This window comes from Amphiura filiformis, chromosome 11 (genome assembly GCF_039555335.1).
Source record: "Amphiura filiformis chromosome 11, Afil_fr2py, whole genome shotgun sequence".
NCBI lineage: Eukaryota > Metazoa > Echinodermata > Ophiuroidea > Amphilepidida > Amphiuridae > Amphiura > Amphiura filiformis.
Genome location: NC_092638.1, coordinates 18550433 through 18574797, shown reverse-complemented (window position 1 = coordinate 18574797; position 24365 = coordinate 18550433). Strand labels below are relative to the sequence as shown.

Sequence of the window (24365 nt, the reverse complement as noted above, 5' to 3'; positions counted from 1 at the left end):
TGAAAAGTGGTATAAGTTAGGCTAGAACTAGCCGCCCGTTCCACAAACCGCGACGCCTCTCGAATAGCGACCGAAGGGAGCACCGAGCGTAGCTACTATCCTACAGTTTGAAAATCATCATACAGGTATCAGAGTACAGCACAGAAGCCAGTGCTAAGTTAGGCCTACCCCATTTTACGGTATGTCTAGGCCTACCAACTATTTACAGCAATCTGTCACTCTGTGTGGTTTTGGCATATATGGCATGCCATAGTTGTTGTCAATCGGATCGCTATGGAGATGATCGATATCGTTGATTGGCTGTACACAATAATTGATTGATCATGATCATTGATGATGATGTCATAGATCTCCGATTGAATTGAAAATTACTGAACCATTGATTTTGCTGTGTGGTGTATCGAGCTGCAATTTCTTACAGTAATTTTAGCAGGCCCTTCTCATGACTCGAGTTGGCTCAGCTCCTGATCAAGAATTACAACTGTTGAGAATGGATCGTCACCACAACGGTAAGGAAAGCTTAAGAACATTTTTGGAAGGAAGCTTAAAAAAATCAGTCATCACTCATTGAGTCATTCAAGACAATGCATGTTCATGCATGATGCATTTGCACCGAATAATCAATCAGTCTGCATGCAGTCCCAGAAGTCAATCATTTAAAGTATTATTCATAACCTCCGCGTATTACGCCATATGTGCGTCCCAATTAAATTGCTCGTTAGATGATATACGCACACCGGCCCGGAGGTTATTGATGATATCCATCAATGACCTCTGCGTATGCTTACGCGGTACACATGTACAATGACTTCCGCGTGAGTGCGCATCTGTTGCGCGAACTCTACATGCGTGCACGCGAACTACCATATTTGCACATGGCGTGATTGCGCAGTGCTGTAATTGGTAAGTCCGTTTTATTTTCGACTTTTTGAAGGGCGAATTAAAGCCCTTGCCTTGGCCTTGAGTAAAGAAAGCCAACTGAAAACCTTTTTTTCATAGCACTTTCCATAGCAAAGTTACATCTTGTCAAAGATTGACTTTCATCAAAAAGATTCAGCTAGCAAAATTCCCAAAAAAAGCATTTCGGTGGTATTTCTAGATCTTAGTCTCATGTTGATAGCAGCTTTTTTAATGGAACTGCTGGTCGCATGTCACAAGTTGGTACCCCAAAAAAGGTGGAGGTGTTACAATTTTTCTAATGTAGGCGAATGAAAATGTCATAGTGAACCAACCCCTTGTCCTATTGAGCTACTTTGGGTCTCATTTAAAAGCTAAACTTGTCAACATCACTTAGGTTTTGGGTGTCAAAATAAATTTTTAGTAATTTTTTCCATTGAGCCCCACAGTAAAGCCATTTTTTGACTGTACAGGCACATTCCACTTCCCTATGGACGAATAGCGCCACCTATAGTGTGTGATGTGAGCCTGACTAGCTAAAGAACAGGGCTAAAACTGTGTAAACTAGTACTGAAAAGTGAGTCAAACTAAATAAATGACATCAGCTGGAATTGAAAATTGACGGGGTGGAGGAGCAGGTGGGTCAGGAGCAGGTGGGTCAGGAGTAATGAATCAGCATAGGAAAATGTAAGATTTCCACAGTGTTGGTTTGAATAAATTATTGTATCTTCATAACTCCTTGTCATATTGAGCTTTTTAATGTCTCATGTTAGAGCCAATAACTCAAAGAAACAAGATTGACTTCAAAATTGATCAATTTCATATTTCATATTAGTTTCTCATTACATTTTGTACCACGGGTTGCCTCTAAATGCACAGAAGTCAATGCAATCACATGCAAAAACGGCAAGGTCCATATCTCCTTTAATATTCACTGTATCATGATAAATGTATGTATTTTCTGAAAGGAAATTGCACAAGGAAACTAATGTTTGCATTATAAATATGGTAGGAAGTAGTGTTGGGAAAATATGAATGATTAATTAAATTTTAATTTAAAAATATCAACTTTTTTGGTGCACCCTGTATATCGTGAATGCGATTACATAATTTTTTTTTGAAGGGGGAGACTGATACATCACTATGTTGTGAACATATCCTAGCACATTAGACAAAATCCAACTTCAGACATTTGTTGTGGGGTATTTTATGTGAATAAGGTTCAATTTGAGAAAAACGCATTTGAAAATGTTGATTTACATTCCGGCTTATGGGCTAATTAGTTATTAATTAGGCAATTACGCCTAAAACGATAAACATTTTGAGGTAAAAATGGTATGAGATGTTGCAGTTTTACAATATCTATAACATATTAAAAAAAATTTTTGACCATTTTGACCATGTAACACAAAATGGACCACCTCATGACATGCGACCTGCTATCAAAATCCCTCTAAAATTCCATGTGCGAGTGACTTATCACCATAAAAAATCATATGTATTTGGGTTTTAAAAGTGAAGTATAGACAACATATTTATGTAGGTTTCCTTGATCGGCCAGTTCTTTTATATTTCTATGCAGGGCGGCGCCACAAGGGGGCAATTGCCCCCTATGATTTTCAAAAAAAGGTAAAAGGAAGGAAAAGAGAAAGAGAAGAAGGAGAGAGAAAAGGGGGAGAAAAGAGAGGAGGGAGAAGAAGAAAAGGAGCCATTCCCTCCCTGTCCATGGTTAGAAGGAGGAAACTCCCCCCCATCGGACATCTTGCCCCTTGTGGAATGCTGATCACCTACGCGATTTTAAGTTGTTGGTTTTTATATTTTGGGCCCATTTTCGGCAAATTTTTCCCCAATAAAAGTCACATGGCCTCTCTTGCATTCTCCCAACTACTTTCGCTCGCTACACTCGCAAATGGGCAAATGCTGTCCTTTTGTCCTTTTCCGACTGAAAAAGCATACAAAAACTTTTTTTTTCGCTCGCTACGCTCGCAAAGTGGACCTTTTCAGCTTTTAGTGATCATAGGGGGCGACTACCTCCCGCCTATGCTCTTGATTGCGGCTTTCAATTTGAAATATTTCCAACCTCAAGACGGGTACCCCCCCATTCATAAAGTGCAAATTTATATTTAAAAAAAACCCGGCATATTTACAATGCAATTGACGTACATGTAGAGGCGTAGATCTGACCCGGGGTGTGGGGTATAAATCCCCCCAATATTTTGATAGGGTAGATGGTCCATACAATCATTCCCCAATGTTGACGCCTGTATGTGAGTTTCTGTCCAAAGTAATCTCATATTTGGCCATTTTAGCCTAAAAAGTGCTAAATTTTTCGCGCTTTCCACCATATTTCACTTCGTGCAAATTTGTACCATGAACTTATTTTGTTGCCAAAAGGTGCTGGATTTACTAATTGAGTAGGTCCTTGCCTAAAACCAGCGGGCTGAAAGTCGGGCCCGTGAATGAAATCCATAAAAATATCCGGTTGGAAAATAAATAAATAACCCTAGAAAGGGTGAAAATGGTGCATCAAATGGCTTCATTTGTGCTTTCATTTTGAAAATTTTCTGCACTGCATACAAAATTTCCAAAATTGTTTTGCCTACCCTATCAAAATACCCTGGCGCAGCGTTCGAAATAGAGCCGGTCAGCCGGCCATTGGCCTGTAACTGTTTGGCCTGGCCGGTAACTTTTCTGACTGGCATCTAGTTGCCGACCCGGCTGGCCGGTAACTTTTTAAGGTCAAGCCCGGCTGGCCTGTAACTTTTTGCGGCATATTTCGAAGCCTGCCCTGGCGCCGCCCCTGTTTCTATGTATTGTGTTCTAGCGAATTTGGCTGACTAGCAAATGTGTAAAATTAAGGTTTGCCTCGCATACCTAGTAGATGTATCAATTAGTGCCATACTATCACTAAAATTGGATGCAAAATGGATCCAATATGCTATTTTTTTGACGTTTTAAATTCTAAATTGTGTGGAGAGGTATAGGAAGCAAGATTCTGAAAACAATAATGTGCAATATTTGTTATCTTTTTCTTTAATTCAAATAAATTCAATCAATCAATTCAATCTTTTATTGCAGGGGTCACACAGAATGAAGAAGAGGAACCAAGTTGCGGTAACACGTGCTGCCAGGGCTTGATCATTTTCTTCTCATGGATCCTCATGTTTCTCACATTCCCATTCTCTCTGTGTGCAGCAATAAAGGTAGGTGGGTTTTTAACCCTACATGTATGTGAACTACCGTACCTACTTATTGGTCAAAAAGAAGTTTTCATTATCAATTGGACCAATCAGCAACATTGTTAGAATAATTACACCACCCAAAAAAATTGGTGTGAATTATTTGCAAAGCTCCATTCTGATTGGTGAGTAAAGTGAAAATATCATGTAATTGACCAATCAGTGGCAATGTTAGATCAGCAGGTAGTGCTCAGGGGGTGTTTCACATTCCCATTCTGTCTGTGTGCAGCAATAAAGGTACAGTATGTTTGTTTTTAACCCTTTGGGAACTACCTGCCTATTGGTCAAAAAGAAGTTTTCATTATCAATTGGACCAATCAGGAACATTGTTAGAATAGAATAATTACACCACCCAAAAAAATTGGTGTGAATTATTTGCAAATTAAGCTCCATTCTGATTGGTGAGTAAAGTTAAAATATCATGTAATTGATCAATCAGATGCAATGTTAGATCAGCATGTGCTCAGGGGGTGTTTCACATTCCCATTCTGTCTGTGTGCAGCAATAAAGGTAGGCCTACGGTATGTTTGTTTTTAACCCTATGGGAACTACCTGCCTATTGGTCAAAAAGAAGTTTTCATTATCAATTGGACCAATCAGAAACATTGTTAGAATAGAATAATTACACCACCCAAAAAAATTGGTGTGAATTAATTATTTGCAAATTAAGCTCCATTCTGATTGGTGAGTAAAGTTAAAATATCATGTAATTGATCAATCAGATGCAATGTTAGATCGGCAGGTAGTACTCAGGGGGGGGGGGGGGTTATTTGCAGGTTTGAAAACAAAGGTCACTACCAACAAATCAAATGAAAAAATTTACCGTAAGCATTTGGGTCAAGGTCGCAAAAAATTTTATTGGATGACTGCAAAAGCTAACCGCCTGTTGACTGTATGCCAGCTCCCTGGTAGAACAGTGATTGGGTCTGGGTCCCGGCCCACCAACCAGTGTTCGACTGACCACAAGAAAGTTACTTACATTTGTGCAGGTACGGTAACATAGAAAATCTACCTGCACAAAGTGAAAGTAACTTGCACACAATTTAACCATATAAAATAAAAAGTTAGTGCTGTGAAACTAATCATCTTTTTTACAGATGAAAAGTAAAAATTGGTATCATTTCTTAAGGGATATTTATATTACTTCTTTGATTTAGAGGCACATTGTATGTTTCTGATTCCATCTGTGTAATTTATGACTAAAATTCTACATGCACTTGTGCAGGTACATTCGAAAAGTTACCTGCACCGAATCAAAGTCACCTGCATATGTGCAGGTGGTAAATCGAACACTGCCCCCAACAGGCCCAACTCAACCCAAAATTGGCAACCATGAGAGTTACCAAATAGCACGGAAAGGGGTAATTTTTTTACCAGTAGCAAGGACCGTAAAATTGACAAAATAGGGGTATTTAATTTGGTCTGTCCTCGAAATTTGATCATGAAATGAGCAAAATAGGGGGTATTTAATTTGCACTGTCCACGAAATTTGGATAAAAGGGGCACTTGAGAAAATCCTGCAATTTTATGTCAATATTTAGTGTCATTGAAAAGGGGTGTTTGAAATTCGAAGTCATTGAAAAGGGGTGTTTGAAATTTTAGTCATTGAAAACCACAAAAAAGGGGTTCTTTTTGACCAAATTTTTTCCTCGAGAAAGGGGGTAAATTTGATGAAAAATCATGAATGCAATTTTATATTTTATTTTATTATTTTGCATTAAAGCATCAAAATGCGCAGAATAAGTATCATACTATCAAACACAAAACCCACTAAATGCAGATACATGTAACATAAATAAATGTAAATACATTTCAAATTTTTCTCTGCCTATAACAACAGATCATTCAGGAGTATGAGCGTGCCGTGATATTCCGCATGGGTCGCCTTGCACCTGGTGGTGCCAAGGACCGGCTTGTTCTTCATTTTGCCGTGTACAGATGAGATTAGGGTCATCGATCAGAGGACCATTTCATTTGATGTGCCACCACAAGAGGTAAAATTTTTCAACAACTAAAAAGTTTTGTTGCAGTCAATGTGGAGCAGGGATTCTCAATTTATATGCTTGCTGGTCACAGAGGGCCAATTTCAAAGGTCTGTGTTTGAGGACCAAATGCACCTTGTTTTGCCAGGTTTACTGTATTTCAATGCTGTTCAAGGGCAGACCACAATTAGTCGATTGGACCGGACCTGGCCAGCGGGCCACCTATTGAGAATCCCTGAAGAGGGAAGTATAGATGAAGTGACATGCGATGTTCTTTGTCTGCCAGTATGCACGTACATCCTGTTAGGCCGTATAAAATAAATGTTTTATACTTGTCCCTCCCGCCTCAATTTCTGGGATTTGTCAGATTTTGTTTCTAAATTTTTTAGACTTTGGAATACTTTAGGAAAACTTTATAGTACATATAAATAAGTTTATTAGAGAACATGGGTCACTTCCAAGACTTTTTGTCTTTGTCCCTCCCTCATCAATTCATGAAAATCCTCTGGACGAGAACGAAAACATCAATTTTATACAACCTTATAATTAATGGTGAGGACCTGTGCTAAATCAAAGGGCAAAGAAGCTGTTGAAACATGAAGTGGTCAACTGGGTCACATGCTGTTCTCTCAAGCATAGACTTAACAAATAGGAACACAGCCGACAGCCGTAACAAATATGTCTATAGCTTCAGAATTATTTAAAATCGTATTCACAATATTTTAATACAGAAAGACAGGTGGGTTATGCACATGCATTTTGATACTCCATTTCATCCATTTTCGCTTAATATTGAAAACACAGTATTTTTAAAGAAAAAAAAGCTGACTTTAAAAATTGTGGTGCATTGTATTGATTTGAATCCGGCGCGAAGATAATGACAGATTTTACATGCCACAAATGCTTGCATTTAATAACCATCGATGGCTGATTGGCTGTAAGTGCAACTTTTAAATTTGTTGCTGTATTGTTAATAATTGGGTGAATAGGGTATCAAAATGTGCATACATTTACCACCCATCTTTCTATATAAATATTGTGATTATGTCATATGAATATGATTTATAGTTCTGAAGCTACAGACATATAACGGCTGTGTTACTCTTTGTGAAGTCTTACACCAGTCCCTTGCCTTTATTCATCGTTGTCACCACATCTATATTTGAATGTGTTAAAAGATAGAATGTTTCGTGTGTTCAAGCAGTGATTAGAATGTCAAAAGGTTTTATTTTACTTTTTCCAGAAATTTTTACAGTGGTATGATATACATTATATATAAATGTATCAGGTCCAGCTTTGATTTGTACTGTATGTATGTAAGTAACACATATTTTTATCCATTCTTTTAAATACACTATCAGTGATCTAGACTCTTCCAAAAGTGGCTGAAATGTCCAATTTGACCTTTGGCTTAGGCCAAAAACACTCATTTCCAGGGTTGTAGCTACTATTTTTTTACAAAAGAAAGTGTTTTCAGAAGAAAAAAAACACCTTGTACCGACCTACTGACCAGTAAAATAACACAACAATCCATATATATTTAAAAAAGGATTATTTCTAAAATTATTTAATAATGTTATCACACATAATAATCAATAATAATGGCTTCAAATCACCTGGTTTGAGAAAACAGAAAATGGCAAATTTACAAAACTGAATTCAAATTGTACAACAGAGAGGGGTTTGGCTGGGGATTCCTCCTTCAATAGAATTACTATTACTTAGTAAATTCTGTACATAAGCTGCACCCTTGTAAATAGGTACATAATTGGGGTCCTAATTTTACAAAAAATTAAAAATCAGATTTTGATGATTGCATGTTTAGATTTTCTTATTAGTGAATCACTGATAGTGGATTTAAAACTTACCCAGGGGTCACTAAAGTATCATAGTGTACACATGCATGACCAAAAAATACGAATTAAGGGTCTTTTCAGAGAATGAACGTGTATCGCGCGAATCCCGTTCAGGGGGTCAAAAATACCTGTTTTCAAGGAAAAGGGCTGCTTTAAAACCTCTAGTTGGTGCGTAAAGCTGCGATCACATAGAAGTATACTGTATACGGTATTCGCTATATACGATACGCTCATTCGATCAGGCTGCGTTCATTCGCTATACGATATATGCTCATTCGATCAGGCTGAGTTCACATAGGACTATGTGAACTCAGCCTGATCGAATGAGTATATATATCGTATAGCGAATACCGTATACAGTATACTTCTATATGATCGCAGCCTTAAGGGGTCATTTTCGGATCTTGCTATTTCACAAAGCATGTTTCCCTGGCATGTCTTGCATAAGGAACATTACCTAAGCATAAATATTAGAAAATTATAAACAAAAATATGTACTCTAAGGTTTACTTTTATCAAAATCCTGTAAGGGTGGTACCTTTCAGATGAAATCCTGCTTGGGGGTATCTTTCAGGTATAAACCTGTTCAGGGGTGAAATTTTCTGTGAAATAGTGCTAAATTCCTGTTCAGGGGTTTATTTTGCTGAAAGGAAAAATCATGTTTAGGGTATGTTTTGAAGATCTCTTGTCACGCATGTTTACACTACGAAACTTAAGTGGGCCCCTGGGAAAACGTGAGCATGGGCTCAGGCTTCACTCAGCATGACATGCATGGCACATTTTGGGGCTTGTGCAGTCCGCTTGGACTTTTATGTTTCGCCAGGGAGAAAAGAACTAGGTCTTGCAGGGATTAAATGCTTCTTTGCTTGTTCAGCCAATGAGAGGCCAACATATTCATAGGTGCGAGTATTGCATTTTTCGTTGACCCTGGCATGTCATAACCCTTACCCTAATCCTAACCCTAATAACCACAAAACCCTAACAGCTTGCTGCAAATGTATCATCGCTAGCCAATTTGGTACCAGTATTACAGTAAGACAAAAAATTAAGGGGGTACTACACCCCTCGATAAATTTATGTGTTTTTTTGCATTTTCTCAAAAACTAATTTCACAGTGGTAACAAAAGTTATGTATATTATAGGGGCAAGGAATCCAATTACTACACTGAAATTTCAGTGACCCAAGACAAGCGGTTTGTTATTTATGATAAGAAATAAGGTACCGCTAGGATGTACCTCATTTCCTATCATATATACTGAACCGCTTGTCTTGAGTCACTGAAATTTCAGTGTAGTACATGGATTCTTTGCCCCAATAATATACATGTACATAACTTTTGATTCCAGTGTGTTATTATATTTTAAGAAAAATGCAAAAATAGTCACAAATTTACCACAGGGGTGTAGTACCCCCTTAAAGTACCAGTTATTTCACCTTTTGTATATCCTAAACAAAGGCAAACACGTCATAATTGGCACCAACAGCCAATAGCTACATCTTTCAGCTCAAATTTAAGACCTCATTCGTTGACATTGTCCAAGAAATAAAGACACGACGATCCAAAACCCCAAAGTAGATGCAAATATAAAAGTTGCAGTTAGCCACATTACATGCCCTATTGATTTGTACACAAAGCGTACGCGAACAAGATAACTAGCGCTGTGCTTTCATTGATTAGCACGAAAAACTAGCATCATGCTTTCATTGATTAGAACACAAAAGTGCAACTTTTTATTTCGTATCTTCATCAGGTTTTGGACTACCGTTTCTTTAATTCTCAACCAAATTCAACAAATAAGGTCTTAAATCAGAGCTAAAAAGTACAGGCATCGGCTGCTTGTTTTAATTTTGACACATTTGTCTTTATTTAGAATATACAGGGGTGAACACAACTGGCACCTTAATTCTTTTGCTTACTGATATGAAGTAGCACTTTCTTTTGAATTTGCAGGAGAGCATTAAATAGCTCTTCTGGAGCCTTCAAAGAGAGCTGTTAGAGCATTTACAATAGAATATAATTGGAGAGAATGGTTCCTGCACGTAATGATAGGGAATCGTGTGTACTGTGTAGTTGGTTCCTGCAAATGATGGGGGATCATGTGTTGTTGATTCCACCACATTGATGATGGGGGATCACATGTATTAAAGTCGCTGGGCGGGCGCTATAAATGTATGGGCGGTTAAGGGGGTACTACACCCCTGCCCAATTTTGTGCCTATTTTTGCATTTTTCTGAAAAATTATAACACATTAGGGACAAGTAAGATATGTATATTATAGGGCAAGGACTGCAACTACTGCACTGGAAATTTTATTTCAGCACAGACAACAGTTGTGGAGTTACAGTCAAAAATGAGGGAAAACCAGTATTTGATCAATAAATCAATAACTACTTGCTTTGAGTTGCTGAATTTTCAGTACAGTAGTTGTAGTCCTTGCCCCTATTATATACATATCTTACTTGACACCAATGTGCTATAATTTTTGAGAAAAATGCAAAAATAGGCACAAAATTGGTCAGGGGTGTAGTACCCCCTTAATGGAATGAACATGTACATGCATTATATTGTGCATCTGAAATAATGTGTGGGGCAGATCTGATAAAGGCCCAGGGATAAAGGTTTTGTATTTTCAATTTGTATATCACCCATGCACAAAAAGTACCCAAAGCAAGTAATTTTCGTCAGTGTCAAATGGACCCAAAGCAAGCATTGCATGTATGCGGTCGTTTTCCTACCCTAAGCAAGTATTTTACCGTTATGAGTCGCAATGAACATAAAACTGCTGGTAGCAATCAGTCAAGACGCCTGAATAAAAACCAATGAAAAAGCACATATTTTGAGGAGTATAAGGCAAAAAAAAATTGTTGTGTTGCCCTCAACCGCCTCTACCCTAAATCCTGAAAAAATCAGGGTCGGCATTTTTTTTTTTTTTTTTAAATGATGATTTTTACAGATTTGTTCAAAAAATCAATGTTTTTCACTTGAAATTAATATTTTATTGAAAGACTAGTCTTTAATTGATGTCTAACAGGTATCCAGAAGTCAAAATTGACAAATGTCCCCTAATTGAAGAAGCATTATTTAATATTTGAGGGGATTTTGAAAAAAATGAAGGTTTGGAAAAAAAAAAATCCAACCGTCCGCCCCAACTTATCCATTTTCCCACTTAAGGGCTGGGGTATGAACGTTTGGACGGTATTTATTTTGGGACATTAGAGCACATCAGACATATCGAATTGCATTCTGAATACGAAGAATGTCATTCTGATATCAAATAATTTTGATATTTAACAGTACTTGAAGTGAACTTTATAAATCTGATGATTTATACTTAAAGTACATGTAGGTGGGATAAAAAGTCGACGATCAATTGAAAATTTTGACCTTTCAGTATTGAAGATATGGATTTTTTTCCCAAAACACCAAAAAAAATTAGGTCTTTTTGGGAAAAAATCCATATCTTCAACATGAAAGGTCAAAATGTTCAATTGACCGTCGGCTTTTCCTCCCTGCTACATACACTTTAAGAATATATCATTAGATTTATATAATTCACTTCGAGGACTGTTATATGTCAAAAATTTGAAAAATATCAAATTTTTATAATTTGTCATAAAATTTGTATTATATTGTGATTTTCAAAAAATGAAAATTATTTGATATCAAAAAGACATGCTTCGTATCCAGAATGCAATTTGATAGGTCTGAGGTGCTCTCATGTCGCACAAAAAATACTGTCGAAACGCAATAAACGCTCATTTTAGATCCCTTAAGGGCAACACAACAATTTTTTTTTTTTTTTGCCTAATTTCTTCCAGAATTTTACCTTCACTCAACGGAGTTAAAAGCTACCCTTTTCAAGTAACATAGTGCAATAAAGGTACACTTTTCCCCCATTTTTGCTGTCAAATTTGAGACCTAAAACGAGATAATCGCGTATCATGCCCAGCTGTAAAAAAGGACCCTCTTTTTTACTTGCTTTTTTGTACGCTGTGATATACAACTTGATATATACCCCCCCCTCCCCTCCTCGGGTCATTAGCTTGGTTGGTACATGTAGAGCCTCAGGTTCCAATCATGGATGGTGCACTGGTCAGTGTATTTTTACGCTGGTATTTGTGTACATGTAGAGACTGCAATGATCCTTATGACATTCTAAACATGTTTAAAATAATTTAATATTCATTTAAGGTCATTAAGAGGTCAAAGGTCAAGTTTCCGAAAATGCTCCAATTGAGCTGATATTTAAATGCAATGATCCCTTATGACATTCTAAACATGTTTAAATATTTTAAAATTCATTTAAGGTCATTAAGGGGTCATAAAGGGATGATATATACATGTACCACAATATACTGCCAAAACCCCATGGTTCAGCTATGGTGCGGTAACCGCTCTAGTTGACTGTAACTCCACAACTGTTGTCTGTGCTGAGATAAAAATTTCCAGTGCAGTAATAATTTTTGAGCAAAATGCAAGAATAGGCACAAAATTGGGCAGGGGTGTAGTACCCCCTTAAATGTGGTTATTGAGAAATAGTTTTTATCACTTACATGTAGTTTCCATACTGAGTAAGTATGTGACTTAAAATTATATTGTTAGATCTTGTGTCACAAAAGCTTTTGTAAAATATGTTGGATACAAAACTAAACATGTTTTGTTTTGCTGTCATTTTCTTTGGAAGGGGGGGGGGGCTGGGGGTCATGGATATACTGGAGGAGTCATAATTTTTACACCAAAATAATGGGGGTTATAAAATTATTATAAGGGCTGGTTACTCTAAATTTTTACACACTACACACCCATTCTTTTAACCTTCAATCAAAATGTGTACACAATCATCAGTTAATGTAAAATCTTCACATGTTTCACACACACTCTTTCCACTTACGATCAAAATTTGTGTGCGTCCACGCACATTCTTTGCACTTGCAATCAAGTGTTTGCATGCTCTATTACTTATTCCAACAATAAATAATTTGGCTGTGTGAGTCTGTATGGGCAGAAGAGGGGTGTCATAAAATGTTTCAACTCAAGGGGGGGTCATAAAAATTGTTCAGCCGGGGATGGGGGAGTTCATAAAAAATTGACTCCGGTCACCAATATATTCACGACTCCCCTTCAGAAGAAAATTACAGCCCCTAATATTTTGTAGCAACATTTGTGCAACTTGGTTAATTTTTTTTCGCTGTTGTGCCCATCTTAAATACTAAAGCAGCTAAAATGTCCCGATATTGAAAACCTCAAAAGTAGCACTGCTTGACATAATTCTTTCATATTTGGAATTTATAGGTGCTGTCAAAAGACAGTGTCACCGTGACCGTTGATGCTGTGGTGTACTTTAAGGTGTTCAACCCTGTGATGGCTGTTGTGAATGTGGAGAATTACCAGGGGTCAACGCGCTTATTGGCTGCTACCACTTTGCGTAATATTCTGGGTACCAAGGTATGTGAATGTGTAGAACAACCATATTCATGATGTCTTTAATGTGATTTTTCAGGTCCTTTCAAACGACAGTGTAACTGTGTCCGTTGATGCTGTAGTATACTTTAGGGTATTTGATCCTGTTACGTCTGTCGTTAATGTGGAGAATTACCAAGATTCGACTCGATTGTTAGCTGCTACTACTCTGCGTAATATTCTGGGTACCAAGGTATGTTGGTGTGTGAAGTGTGTCTGTAAACTGGCTAACAAGGACTCACACATGATGATTGCTGTGTAGCAGCGGTAACGCAGGAACCACAAACGTCCATGGCATTAAAATGCGTTTTGAATTTTCAATTTCACCCTTATTTTGGGAATTCCATATGAGGCTAAAAAATGTTTGGTTGTTTCAGAGACCGACCCAAAATATCTAGAAATCTTGGGTCAGGGTTTTTTTTTTTCAATCACTTTTTTAGAAAAAACCTTAAATTTGGATAGTATCAAGGACATTTTATATTTGTTATTCTCTCATTTCATTTATCAATTGTATATTTGATAAAAAAAAAGAAGTATTTCCATTGAATTCTGTTCAAAAATGCACAATTTTTGTAAAATGATCAAGAATTGTCAATACTAGCCTTTTCAAAATGGAGGAAGAGCCCATGAAAAAAAAAGGATTGACCTACCAACCCTCCAAATTGGAAGGGCAACCAAACAATTTATTTTTTTTGGCCTAATTATATATGGGCGCAGCAAAGAATCTTACACCAGCGATGCTAAGACCAGCAATGATGGATTTTTCTAATTCTGATCAGTTGCATATGTTGTTCTCTTTTTTCATTTTATATTAGACATTAGCTGAGATGCTCAGTAATCGTGATACTGTGAGTGCAGAGATGCAGGCAAATTTGGATGTTGGCACCGACCCATGGGGGTCAAAGTGGAACGTGGAAATGTAAGGAAATTGCAAATGTTACAAGCAGGGGCAATTCACATTCAAATGCAGTATATGCATGCGCAGATTTTATGGGGGCTTTGGGCCTAGCTGAAAAAAAAGGGCGTAAAAAGAGAAAAAGAAAAAAAAAAAAAAAGGAAAGAAGAAAGAGAAAAAGAAAGAAAGAAAGAAAGAAAGAAAGAAAGAAAGAGAAAGAGGAAAGAAAGAAAGAGAAAGAGAAAGAAAGAAAGAAAGAAAGAAAGAAAGAAAAAGAAAGAGAAAGAGAAAGAGAAAAGAAGAAAGAAAGAGAAAGAAAGAAAGAGAAAAGAGGAAAGAAAGAAAGGAAAGAGGAAAGAAAGAAAGAAAAAAAAAGAAAGAAAGAAAGAAAGAAAGAAAGAAAGAAAGAAAGAAAGCAAGAAAGCAAGAAAGAAAGAAGGAAAAAAAGAACAAAAAAAAAACGACCTGAGTTATGGGTGGGGCGGCACATACAAGGAGGCTCCTTGTAATCAGCACTGAGAAGAAAAGATGAGGGATAGGGGTGGCTTGTAGGGCGGCACATATCAAGTACGAGATGTAACCAGTCAGAAGAAAAGGGGAGATAGAGCGGCTTGTAGCCAACCAACCTTGATAGAGAGATAGAGGGGCGGCACATACCAGGAATGCAGATAGAGGGCGGCTTGCAGCCAACCAACCATGATAGAGAGATAGATTCGTCGTGATTCTTAGTGGAAAACGGTATATCACGCTGTTTAACTATGGGCCTGCACTGTGACACATAGAAGGAGGGTGGCTTGTGGGCGGCACTACATAAAAGTAAGGTGGCTTATGGGCGGCACATACAAGGAAGATGGCTTATAACCAGGAATAAAGCAGATGAAGATGAGAAAACCGCAGATACACCAGGCACAAAAAGAAACTCGTCAGTTATATTCATCCTTGCTGTTCAATAACTTTGGATTATTCTGAAATATACATTTTGTTAATTGGACTTTTCTTTCTCATTTGACACCCTGTTCGTGAACATTGAGCAAGAATTGACCAAGATATGCGCCTCCAAACTCTCAAACCCCAAAATGAAAAGTAATGTTGCAATTTTAACGATTCAATTGTGCCTGTTACACTGCTATGTGTGCTTTATTGATTGGCCCGTGGTGCTTGTGTGGAATACAACGATGCGTTCCCATTGAAAATCGTTGAAAATGCAACTTTTGATTTTGGGATTTGAGGCTTTGGAGGCACATATCTTGGTCAATTCTTGTTTGTTTTTCACGAACAAGGTGTCAAATGAGAAAGGAAACTCCAAATAACAAAATGTATATTTCAGAATAATCCAAAATCATCAAGTTATTGAACAGCAAGGATGAATATAACTGACGAGTTTCTTTTTGTGCCTGGTGTATATGGTGGCTTTCAACAGTGCTGTAACGACGGGGCAGAGGGGGCACGCCCTGGGCGCCACCCTTAGGGCGCCGAATTGACCAATTCAACATCGATTCTGCGCCCCTCCAAATTTTCGCGCGCTTCACGCGCATTTGAACACAAATTAATTGGAAAGATCAATTGACGATATTCAACTTCATTATAACCGAAATTAATGAGTGATAGGTCCTATTTGTGCACATTTTTACAGCGCTCCATGGCATTTGTTTCAAGGATTAGGAGGGCTCCATTGTGTATCCTTAGCCCTGGGCGCCAAACCCCCCAGAAATGCCACTGGCTTTCAACTAGCACTGAGAGAAGAGGGGAGAAGGAGAGGAAAATTAACGCCATGCATGACCATTCCTTAACTAATGGAGACAACAGGGAACTTGCCGCCCTGCGTTGGGTTCAGCGCCTCTTTAATTGATTTTGAGCCCGCGTCCAAGCAGTGAAAATCTAAATTTCAACAAAACTAATCATTATGAAAGATTGTTTTACGGCCGGCAAAATTCAGAGGGTCAGAAAAAAAACCGAATAAACGCATGATCAGATACAGTGCCCCTCGATGGATTTTGAGCCCTTCCAACCCAGTAAAAATCAAAATTATTAAAGGCTTAAGCGCGAATTTCAACAAAACTGATTATTTTGCTTTGATCATTAAAACTAAGAGAGTAAAAAAGGAACGTGCAGCCGGTGTTGGAATCAACACCCGTCGGTGGATTTTGAGCACCTTCCATGATGCAAGCGGCAAAAATGTTTCCGCACTCTCTTGCGAATTTAAAACTAATCCTTATGAAAGACAGTTTTTCAAAGCCAAAATTTTCAGAGGGTAACAAAATCATATAGCCCGTGCCATTAGCGTTGCATGGAAGTCAATTATATTTTGTCATATAAACCTAAAAAGTGCCAATTATTCCACTTCTGTTTAGCTTCAATCATGGTAAATTTTTCTGGCGCTTCGAGCGCATTTGTACCAGAAACTAATTTTGTCACTGAAAGGCTCTGGATTCACTGTACTTCAAGAAATTTTCCAACCCACCCATGTTAAAAAGATATCTACGCCACTGTCCATAGAGCAGGGTGGCGAGTCAGTACCCTCCCTGTTCATTCGAGAGAAATGTTGTGACAATTTATGATTTGCATCTTCCTTTTGGTCTATTTTAGACCCAAACTTAAGCCAAACATTTTGGAACATTTCGTATTAGAATGCCAGATTGGATCGCGCTGCTCGCGCCTTTATCGCGGCAAGCTCATTCGCTGTGAGTAGATCTGTGAGGCGCCCCATTGGAAATTCTTTTTTTTTTTCATCTCAAACTTGAACACAATCACGAATCTCAAAAAGGAGAGTCATAATTCCATCCTTTCTATTATGTAAATCATTAAAATGAGTGCAATATGCAGCTCCTCTGATGCCTAAGCATAAAACTCATGAGCTGGATCAAAACACCGGGACTAAATTTACCAAATGTTGTAAAACGCCTATACATCTTCCTTTGGCACAATTGTCCTCAATTGTGTTCATTTTAGCATTGAAACTGCAATTTTAGCAAGGCTTGCTGCACTTGTCCCGTAATGTTCTCTTAGTAGGCCTAGTAAATCAGTGGGATGATTTAGGAATTCGGCCCCTGGCTCGGTGACTCCGATCATGCCGATACATCCCTTTTGAATTTTTAGCATTGAAATAGCAAATTTCTGCGCGCTACGCGCGCACTTTTTCAAAATTTCCCGGTAAAGGAATTATGGGGACAGCTCGGAAAAAACTTGGGTTACAGATGTGGGGAGGGGTGTCTTCTATTTGATGGGCCAGAGGTGGCAGTCATGTTGCGCAGGGACCAGCAAAAGGACATCACTCCTCAGACAACCAACCCCCTGTGAATGAATAACACAAGTGAAAAGCAAAATTTTCCAACTTCGGAGGAGGGAAAACATCCACCCTCAGACTTGTCAGACACCCCCTGCATATGGTTAAACAAGTGAAAAATGATGCATCAGATGGCTCCAATTTGGACCTTTATTAATTTGGGCAAAATTGTACAATTTTGGAGGGAGGACATCCACGCTCAGACACCCCTTCCCCTGCGTATATGGTTAAACAAGTAAAAACGATGCACCAAACGGGTTCAATTTGGACCTTCATTTAGCAAAATTTTCCAACTTGGCAGGGGGAACATCTCCCTCAGACACCTTTCCCCCTGGTTCAACAAATGAAAAATTACACCCCAGATGGCTTCAATTTGGAACTTCATTTGGCAAAATTGTCCAACTTCGGAGGGGGATCCTCCTCAGACACTCCCCTGCTATTGGGTAAACAACTTTGAAATTATACATCAAATGACTTCAATTTGGACCTTTAATTGGCAAAATTTTCCAACTTCGGAGGAGGGGAAATATCTCCCTCAGACACCCCTCCAGCTTATGGATAAACAAGTAAAAAGTGATGCACCAAACGGTCTCAATTTGGACCCTCATTTACAACATTTTATGAGGGGGGACATCTCTCAGACACCCCTTGCCTGTGGATAAACAAGTGAAAAATGATGCACAAAATGGCTTCAATTTGGACCATCATTTACCAAAACTTTCCAACTTCTGAGCAGACAACCTCCTACGTAGAGATAAACAAGTGGCCGTTTTCTCTTCTCTTTAGAACACAAAATCAGTTTTGGTCCACGAATTGCTTCATTTGGGCCTTCATTTTCACTTTTTCTAAGTATAATTTTACAATATAATAGTGTCAAAATCGTCCACCAAATGGTTTTTTTTTCCAAATTCTTAAGAGGTAACATTCCCCTCAGACTTCCCAAATAATCGTGTGTGTGTGTGTGGGGGGTAGGCGGCATCCTGTATCTTTTCTCCAGGGCGGCACAAACCATCTCAGCCCCCCGGGGTAAGGGCCTTCTAGATACGCCACTGATATGTCCTATCTAAAATTTCCCATTCAGGTAACCCCACTTGTAATTTACACGCCCTGTGTGGAAGATTAAGGTCATATCTTCCGTAGGGGGTGTATGGAAGATTATGGTAGTAAGGGTGTATGGATTTCCAACTGGTATAGCCTAATGAATGAATATTAGAATGCCTTAGTGAAATTAAGTCAATCTTGACTTTTTCTTTCAAACTGGACTTATTCCTTTGAGCAATTCGCTGTAGAAGTGACGTAATTAATCGGATTAACTACCATAGCAATAGATGAATACAATTTTGACTATATCGCCCTGCACTACAACATTCACATGGTACCTATGCATTGAACCATAAATGTCAAAGAACAGGGATAAAGACCCCCTGGATCTTAGTTCTATAGAATATTTATATCATGCTGATCACTTGCACCTGTAAGATTAGTATCTTTGAAAAGAGTGGTATTGTATTCAATCTATGATTGCAGACAGACACAAGTGATGATTGCAACCTGCCCGTAGTGCAGGGTGATCTATTCAAAAATTGTATTCCTCTATTGCTATGGTTGTTAATGCGATAATTATGTCACTTCTACGGCGAATACAATACTAAAGGTCAAATTTCAATCAATATTTACTGAATTTTGTTGTAAAGTAACCAGACTACAGAGAAGATACCTTACACTTCCCATAATGCATTTCTCCTATTTCAATTTTCTGTACTGACTTGCTATCTACATGTATTGCAACATGAGTCGATAGTGACAAACGATGTCCCTCAATGAACAGAGCACATCCAGATCTTGCATAATTTGTTTATTTCTTGAATATATTTCGACCCATGTTTAGCCAGTCTATACTCAAAATAAAAGTAAAGGGGACCTGTTGAAAAAAAATAGGAAGTATTATTTGATGAAATGAGTAGACTAATTCCAATCAGCCGTCTACACTTCGCATGTACTGTGTATGCTTCGTAGTGACGACTGATTATCTTACAGCCAATATCATGACGGACTTCTGAAAACTATTCAATGCGACTTCAGTTGTGCGCCAGAAGGCCGATTGACTAGCGGCGCCAGCGTGCATCGCTGTCGCTGTACCGCCCGCTGTGACAAGATCGCGCTCTGAACTTCTAAAACAACAAACTCGGTCAAAAGGTCAATTTGAACACGACTCAAAGATGCTCTATGCCACAGGAATCCTGTTGCAAAATCCGTCACTTTTTTTCCACGTAGTTTTCTCAGTCGTCAATCCAGACGGTTGACGACTGAGGGCAGCAGTCTATGAAATGAGATGTATCATGTTGCAAAGGATTCTGGGAAGAGTAATATATCTTCTTGGTATTGGCCTTGAAGACTGAGAGTGTAACTTGGTATCCCCCCTTATGTATTCATTTGTGCTTGTTGAGTGTTAACTTGAAAGTTGACTTACTTAAGTTTTCTTATTCATTGTCATTACAGTAAGGATGTACGTCTACCACTCCAACTGCAGCGTGCCATGGCAGCAGAAGCCGAAGCATCTAGGGAGGCCAGAGCTAAGGTAAATATATTATGCAAATATATGCATTTAGTAAATGCACACATACACATGCATAGTGAGTACACATAAGGACTTAAATATGCATTTAGCTCACAAAGGTCATGTTTGGAGAGGACAAATCTAACATTAAATTAGAAGAATTTTTTGACTTCAACACTACTTAAAATTTGATAAGCTTACGGGGCGCTTTCACAGTACCAACTCGTCCTCAGCGGATGTTATGGCTCTGATGGTTTATGGCTTGTTGACAACCTTCGATGGCGTCACACTATTAGAAGATGGCGTCAAAGGTGTTGTCCTCGTCCCCCTGGTGGTCTTGGGTATGAGTAGGTTGTCCCAAACTGGATCTAAATCCAGTCCAGTGTCTCTGTTCAAGTTGAGTGTGATGCTATGTACATTGGTGAAACAGGTAGAAAGTTGGAAAAACGGCTATCTGAACATAAATCAAAGGCTGCCGATTCCAAATCTGCTGTACATGAGCATATTTCCAGGAGCAAAAACACCCTTCAAATAGACTGGGAAAACGTAAATGTGCTGGAAAAAGAACCCAAAGAATTTTCCAGAAGGGTCCTAGAAGCCATACACATAAGGAAAAAAGGACCCAACTTGAACAGAGACACTGGACTGGATTTAGATCCAGTTTGGGACAACCTACTCATACCCAAGACCACCAGGGGGACGAGGACAACACCTTTGACGACATCTACTAATAGTGTGACGCCATCGAAGGTTGTCAACAAGCCATAAACCATCAGAGCCATAACATCCGGCTGAGTACGCAGTTGGTACTGTGAAAGCGCTCCCGTAAGCGATCAAATTTTAAGTAGTGTTGAAGTCAAAAAATTCTTCTAATTTAAATTATACCACTACGTATGAATTTACAATTTTAAATCTAACATTGTTTAGCGTATTTATTCTACTTAAATCAAGGAATATTTTGTGACTCAAACCAATCATCAATATTTTTTTTTTGCTAAATAAACAAATAGACACATTGCTGTGTGACACATTGAAGGACATAATATAGAGTTCTTTGTTAGGCAAAAAAAAGAGAAAGTCGGTCTCAGACACCCACACGCATTGCTATGCCCCATTTTATTGCTATGGCCCATAAAATTATATTCAATTTTCTTCTGATATTTTCAGTATCGTATCAAACAAAACTATTCATTGTGTATGTATGTTACTATATTACTGTATATGAATATCAAAAAGTACATAAATATTGTGCTGTGACTGTAAAAAAAAAACACATATCGCAGAGCTCTTTTTTTTAGGCCATGTCTATGTTGAAACACCTCAAAATACACATATCTGGTGATTAAGAGTTATTTAGTAGTGTGGGTTGATTGTCCGTAGCCATGGTATTGCCTGCAGGTAGCACCTTAGCAACAAAGGACATTTTTATTTGAACATCGTTGTTGGGCAGGAAAAACCTCCTATGTGTCATTGGCCCCTGAGCATGTTTCAAGTAAACCCTCTTATGTAACCTGTTGACAGTTTTGTTTTAAACATGTTCAGGGGCCACAGGCACATAGGTTTTTTCTGCCCAACGACGACATGCTGTATTGGCACAAACACCCAAGTTGCACTTCAGTGAACTTGGAACGTCAGTTGACAACCCTATTTTTTTTTTGTGGTTTAACACTTCAAATTTTCTTGGGGGTCTGACACCCCAAGTTCGTCCACATAATCAGAATCTGTTCGAAACTCCAAATTACCACCCAAATTTTATGACACCTCAAATTTTCAACCTTTGTCTGGACATGACTTATGTATTTATAGGATACTAAATAATTGACTTGATTGATTACATATCAAAGGTCATCTAGCTTCTTTATTACTTAATTGACCAATTATGACATTGTGGTATGATTGGTCTCATATATATCAGATAATATTCACAACATCCCACATTACACTGCTAATGGGCCGTCAGTTGAAGCAACACTCATTATAGGCTCAAAGTGTAATTAGGGTGCCCACATAAAAATTTGAAATCATCAATTTTTCTGCTAGGATTTTTGCTTGTGCAAAACATTGTAAAAATTTTTTGAATTGCCTGAATTTGTTGTGAAGATCAGCTAAATAACATTCCAAATACCCTCTAGTTTTCCAATTACTGCGGATTCTGTTGTATTCAGTCCATATATGTAGGCAGGGTACACATCTTTTTCAGTGCACAATGTATTGTGGGATATTATGGAAACCTTCTGTTGTGTCAGATTTGATAAACAGCAGATAAAAACACTTCAGTCCTCATCTATTGATGCATGTTTACATGAAGCAATAAAAATGGTCGTACATGCAAAGATCTATAGTGCATGATGCAATGCAATGAAGAAGATGAGAATGTTTGGTTTAAAATTAATTAATTTTTTGTTTGTACATTTGCACCTTGCAAAACTCCCAAAGTTACTTAATTTGGGTCAATTGTCAAATAGTTTGGCAATTTTTTTCTAAACAAGTTCAACATGATCAGAAAACTTTAAAAATCAGTGTTTTAACTTAAATGTGTACCCAATAACTCCCACCCCTGACTTTACAAAGATTTATAATATTATTGTTGAAATTCATTGGTGAATTAAAGGTACTATAACTCGTATCAGTGATTACTGCTACTGCACAGGACCCACCAGCAGTGGTACTACACTAGTACTCCCCTGGTATTTCAAAGTACCAGCCAAGTACCTTGGTGATGGTGTACCTGTGAAGTGGCCCAATAGGAATCTTGTAGTGGAAGTCTTCCATACCACTATAAACGGCCAAAATAGCCAGTGGAGTTTCTTACACCTTTACCTCATTATTCCTGCTTGAAATGGACAGAAGGACAGAATCCTTCCTACCAGTTTCTGATATTATTTCAGCATTTTGGGTAAAAGGTAACAAAATTAAAGTTTGACAGAAATCATGCAGTATAATTTCAACCATGAAGGTCAGAATTGAAATTGAACCTTATCTGTTTTCATTAATTTGTCCATAGGTTATCGCAGCGGAGGGAGAACAGAACGCTTCTCGCGCTCTCAAGGAAGCCGCTGACATCATGAATGAGTCACCATCAGCTCTGCAGCTTCGTTATCTGCAGACTCTCAACACCATTTCGGCTGAGAAGAATTCCACCATCATATTCCCACTGCCTATTGATATGCTTAAGGGTTTTGGCAGCAAGTAATCTAACAGGCATAGCTTGAGTCAAGCATCAAAATAATTGTTTTTTATTACAAGGGCCACTAATCCGAAGCTTTCACACCAATATAGAAGTAGTGATGTAACAGGATAAATTACTATAGCGATAGGTGAACATTTTTTTTAATGTATTGCCCTGCACTAAACGGTGGCTGTAACTCTGCATCGCACCATTGATTATCAAAGAATAGGCATAATGACCTGGATTCTATGGAAATGTCATGTTACAGAGTCCCATTATGTTTCACGCACTCCTGTATGATTAGTTCCTGGATGATTGCACACATACATGATAGGTGAGTGCAGCCTACTTATAGTGTAGGGCAATACATTCAAAAATGTTCAATTGCTATGGTAATGAATCATGTTACATCACTTCTACAGCGAATTAAGGTATGAAGGAATTATCAACATGTGCATCATATAAAGAATCAAGACTTTTAGGTAAGTCAACAGAGAAGAAAAAAGGGTTGTACGTGCCCGACCGACCCAGATTTTGTGGGTTTTTTTTATATGTTTATTCTTCTTCCGCTGTAATGAAAACCAGTTGTACTTTTTTTTGTCAATAAAAAATACAAAAAAAATTGAAAAATATGTTTTTTCAAATTTTATGTTGATTTTTCAAACTTTTGATGATTTTTTTAGGGTCATTTAGCTGCTACCAAAAATTAATAAATAGTAAACAAATCCTCACCGTCTGTCCCTACTCGGCAAGTCTGTCCACCTGTAGTTTTTTTTGTGGTGAATAGTGTAAAAGTGAAAATTTTCATGCTACATTTATATTTATTCAGGGTTCCCTTGAAAGTCCTTGAATTTGAAAACACCGTTTCAAGGCCTTGAAAGTCCTGGAAAGGTCATTGAAAGTCCTTGAAAATTGGAATTTTACCTAAAGTATAATTTTGACAAAATTTGGGGAGTTGAGAGGAGCTGTCACTCTCATTAATACGTGCCGCATGGAGAGCCTCCCCATGATTTTTGTGTTACCAT

The 24365-nt window shown here is 38.0% G+C and overlaps 1 pseudogene; it reads left to right on the top strand.

Annotated features, from left to right (window-relative positions):
• Window positions 1-278: 278 nt before the first annotated feature.
• On the top strand, window positions 279-24102 carry LOC140163526 (band 7 protein AGAP004871-like; annotated as a pseudogene).
• Window positions 24103-24365: the final 263 nt, after the last annotated feature.